Raw genomic sequence first — 4,956 nt, forward strand, 5'->3', positions numbered from 1 at the left:
TTAAAGGTCTTGATGGTGCTGGTGATGAATCTACATTCTTTAGCTCATCAATTTCCTTCTTTGAACTCTTTATGGACTTAGCCATTTTACCCATCTTCTTCTTCAATTTATCCACAGTCTTCCCATGCCACTTGTTCCAGTTTTGTAAAAGTGTTATCCTTTTGCTTGTCTCTCTAACCTTTCTACTATCTCATGGGCTTGGTTCATACTCTTCAAAGTAAAACTGTTCTTCCCCATCATCCATCTCCACATCTCTAGGTTGATCATCTCTTATTTGGGCTGTACCATCAAACAAGAATTCAACAGCTAGCCAAAACTCAATGTTCAGCCCTTCTCTGATGGTGGTGAGTGCTTGATTAGGTAGAACAAGCTGAGTCTTCCCCACTGTTGGATGCTCAAAGTTGAAGAGGTGTTTCCCATGGTGCAACTCCTTTGCTAGAATGAGGGTGGAAGTGAGATATTGGGTGTCTATCCATCTTGGTTTGGCTTTCTCTCCTTGAAGTGGTACATTTGCAGCTACAAGGATTGGAGCGATGATACCTCTAATGGTTAGAACTCCAATTGAGTTCCTCTTGTGCAGCTTGCTAACCCAGCTTCTATAATAGATGAATTGGTCAATGAGGACCATAGCCAAATCTGTATCCACACTGCTCCCAAGGATAACAATCCCATCTCTTGATTGTGTGATGATCCCATAGAGTGCTACATCAATCATCTTAAGCTCTCCCTCATTCATGTTTCCAGTTTCCTTCCTAGCAAAGAATGTGTTTGCTAAAGCTTTGTGAAAGTACCTTAGGACTGGACTTCTTATGTTTGAACTCTTGGTCTTGGAAGAAGAATTAAGCTTGTTGTCTCCAATTGTCTCCCAAACAGCAAAAAGTTCTTCCTTGGGTATGACCATGTCCACTTCACTTCCAACTTCAAACCCATAGAGTGTGGCTAGCTGCTTAAGTGACAGCTCATACTGCTTGCCCTTGATGGTGAATTCCATGTCACCAGCTCCCATGTCTTAGTCCATGCTTTTGAAGAGATGAAGCTTGATGGTGGATAGAAATTCACAGCTCTCTTCCCTATACCCCTCCAAGCACAAACCCATGAATTTGCTTAGGTTGCATTTCTCAAACAGATACTCAACATCTTCAGCCATACCCAACTTCTCCATGGTTTCCTTATGGGAATATCTTTTTCCTTGGAAGCTCATCTTCATGAAGGCTTCATAGAGTTGGCTTGGGGTTTGAGAACCAGTTTCTTCTCCCATCTCTTCTTCTTCTTCACTTTCATTCTCTTCTTCGTGGTGTTCTTGAGCTGGTCTCTTCCCTTTTGCCTTATGTCTTCTTATGTGCTCCTCAAGAGTAAATTCCATCTCCTCATCACTCTCTGTCCGCTCTGGATCTTCCTCAACAGGTTGGTTTTTCTTCTTCGAAAAGCCACTCGACCCCTACTCGAGCTAGCACTCGGCCGTTTGCCCCCTTGAGTACGCGTTCGAGTGCGTTCTCCAGTTTCTCTCTATGTGACAAAAGATGTATCACGGCGATCCATGAATCGATCAACAACCTTCTTTCCTTCAGCTTCACGAATGGCAGCATCTTGTGATGTCTCTCTAGACCTTGAAGACATTTTGAAAGAGAACTGAAATAGATAGACTCAAAGCTCAAAGTTAATAGGTTAGTAACCCAAAAACCAAAAGAACTAAGCTTGAGCAAGAAGATAAAACTTGAGAAAGATTTATAGCTAGATTTTCAGTGTTTTTAGCAAATGAGAGAGTGTGAGAGACTAAAATCGAGTTGCTTCTTATAAAGTGGCTAAAGAGGACAAGGAGACAAGAGTGGAGCGTCCAAACCATTGAAATTTGAATTGGGAATCTTTGACTCAGTTTTGATGTCACTCGACCCCACCACTTGACTCAGTTTTGTTTCTCCCTCCACTCGATCGAGCAAAAGAGAAATTTTACCGAGTGGGCCTGGGCCTATAGTCACTCGATCGAGTACCCCTCGTAGGCTGGTCGAGTGACCCCAAAAACTCCTTTCTGCAAGTTCAATTCTTCCTAAAACCATCTATTCTCTCTAATAAAGGTCTGTCAAACACAAATATGAAAGAAAAATATCAAAACTACAAGGAAAATAAAATTTATGTACAATGATACCTTAGGGACTTCCTCCCTAGTGAGCTTGTTTAAAGTCACTAAGCTTGACTTTTGATGCCTTTTCAGGCTTGGTTTGGAGACCAAGGAGGTGATGAGATCCTCCCTGGTGTAACTTGATCACTGTGAAGCTGAGTCTTGATCACTTCACCCTTTAAACTTGAACCTTCTTTCTGCTTAAGCTTGAACCTTGGCCTTGCTTTCTTCAAAGACCTCTTGTTGATCTAAACCTGAAGTTCGTTCACCAAGCTAGTCAACTCTTTAACTGAACCGTTGAGCTTTTCAACTGAATCCTGATCAGAAAAGAACTTAGCCTTTGGAGTTCCCTCTTCACTTGAGACCTCATGATCTCTCTTGTCTTTAAGAACAAAAGGCTGGCCTCTAGAGGGCAAGTTGGTTGGGTTGTTGATATCAAATTTCATGATCAGACCCTCAGCTATATTCAAGGTTATCATCCCTTCCTTGACATCAGTTACAGCTCCAACAGTGGCTAGGAATGGTCTTTCTAGGATGATAGGGTCTTCCAACTCCTTATCCATGTCTATAATGAGGAAATCAGTGGGAATTCTGGCCTTGCCTATCTTGAATGGGTAATTTTCCATCTTACCAACCACATGCTTATGTGATCCATCAGCTAGACACAAGTAGAGGTTACTAGGCTTGAAGTCAGTATGCCCAAGCTTCTGTGCAATGGAGTAGGACATTACACTGATAGATGCTCCTAGGTCACACAAGCATTGTTGAAATGCAAGTAACTGAAAGAGCAAGGTAGATCAAATGGACCTGGGTCTTCAAGTTTGGTTGGAATGATGGCTCCCTCAATCTCCTAAAGATCCTTCTTATCCTGATTCTGAGCCTTCTGCTGTGATATCTCAAGTAGCATGTTTTGGTAGAGAGGGTATGGAGCATACTGTTCCAAAGCAGGTCCTCTCTCTTCTTCTTTGTACTGAATGATAACCTCTTCTTTCAAAGCCATCAATTCCTTTATTCAATTATTTCCTTGAGTTCCTTTAGTTTTTGTTCCTTGAAACGCCATGGGAATGGTAGAGGAGGCTTGTAAGCAGGAGGTATATATCTAACAAGTTTAACAGCATCTACGTGATCAGCTCGATCAGCCACTAGATCATGCACCCGATCGTGTGAGTGGTCGAGCACACGGTTGAGTGGTACTCCGTTTTCTGTTTGCTGTGTAAAACCTTCACTCTGAGCTTTGCCTTGTGACAAATCTTCCCCAGCTTGGACTTCATTGTCCTTAGTGACAGCTTCCTCATAGAAATGGATTGCTTTAGCTGTGAATTCCCTTGGGTTTTGAACAGCCTTACCAGGTAGTTGGTTTCGCTTAGGTGCTGATGTGAAAGCTATGTTGCTCTCCATGAACTTGAGTTTAGAATTCAAACTCTCAAACTTAATATTCAGATCATTGTAAGAAGAATCCAGCCTCTGGTTTAACTCAGCCAACTTCTTTGTTGTCTCAAGCTGCAGATTTGCTTGTCCAAGTAGCATTTGCTGCATCATAGCTCTTAAATATGTTTCCTGGCTTTGGTTAGTCTAAAACCCTGGTGGGGGACACATTGGAGCATGGAAACTTTGGTTTTGCTGCGTAGGTACATAATTGTTATGTTGTTGGGGCTGTTGAGCTGGATAAACTTGGTCTTGTGGGTTTGCCACATTAGTACTTCTGTAAGACAGACTGTTGTGCTTGAACTGGTTGTAAGGCTTGAAACCACCTTGATTCTGAACATAACACAGCGCAGCCATTTCATTCTCCCGAGCTTGAACTGTTGTGTCTTCATCAGCAAGGAAGTGAATGTTAGTTTGTTGACTAAGCAGAATTTTGTCTAACTTGTCATGCACAGTCTTCAAATCTTTCTTGTACTTCTCATCCTGGGCAGGTTCAACAAATCTGACAGTCCTATCATAGTCTTCATTGTAATTCCCATCTGACTGAGCCAAGTTTTCTACCAGTTCCCATCCTTCATCCACATGTTTGTTGAGAAAGTTCCCATTTGATGCAGTGTCCAGCAACATTCTGATTTTGGTAGACCTCCTCTGTACAGTGTGCTAAGTAGGGACTCATTACTAAACCCATGATGAGGACATTCGGTTTGGTTGCCTTTGAATCTTTCCCATGCTTCACAGAAAGTCTCATTATTTTTCTGTGCAAAACCAGATATCTCATTCCTCAGTCTAGCAGTCATTGCATTAGAGAAGAACTTGGCCATGAAAGCCCTTTTGTAGCCATCCCAGGTTGTGATTGCTCCTGTTGGTAAAGTCTTCTCCCACAAGTGAGCTTTATCTCCAAGTGAAAATGGGAAGAGCCTGAGTTTGAAACTGTCTTCACATACTCAATTAATCTTGGTCAGGCCACATAGCCTATCAAACTCATCAAGATGGTCTAAGGGATCCTTCATAGGCAGACCATGGAACTTGTTTGATTGAATCATAGTAATCAGCCCACTTTTTATCTCTTAATTATTATTTGCTACTACAGGTGGAACTATTCCTGCCCTTTGTGTGTGAGAGTTTGGAGCATCACCTGCTCCAATCTGTCTTGGTCTCTGCATTGGTGGATCCATGAGCAGCTGGTGTTCTTGCTCCTCAAGGATTCTGGTTTTCTTTTGCCTCAAATCTCCTGGTAAACGGTTGATGTGCTCAATGTATCTTTTAAGGTTCTTGTTTCCTTTCGATCTGGTTTGCATGTACATACTCGATCACCTACTCGAACTGACAAACGGTCGAGCACTGGCTCGAGTGAAACTTTGTTGGTTACTCGATCAACCACTCGAACTGACTTTTGGTCGAGCACTGGCTCGAGT

The 4,956-nt window shown here is 42.4% G+C and overlaps 1 non-coding gene across 1 annotated transcript; it reads left to right on the forward strand.

The window, feature by feature from the left end:
- Positions 1-4,222: 4,222 nt before the first annotated feature.
- On the forward strand, positions 4,223-4,329 carry LOC147936307 (small nucleolar RNA R71). The gene has a single exon (XR_015569692.1). It is a non-coding gene; the product is annotated as a small nucleolar RNA R71 (small nucleolar RNA).
- The last annotated feature ends 627 nt before the right edge of the window (positions 4,330-4,956 follow it).

This window comes from Camelina sativa, chromosome 10 (assembly GCF_030686135.1).
Source record: "Camelina sativa cultivar CO46 ecotype springtype chromosome 10, ASM3068613v1".
NCBI lineage: Eukaryota > Viridiplantae > Streptophyta > Magnoliopsida > Brassicales > Brassicaceae > Camelina > Camelina sativa.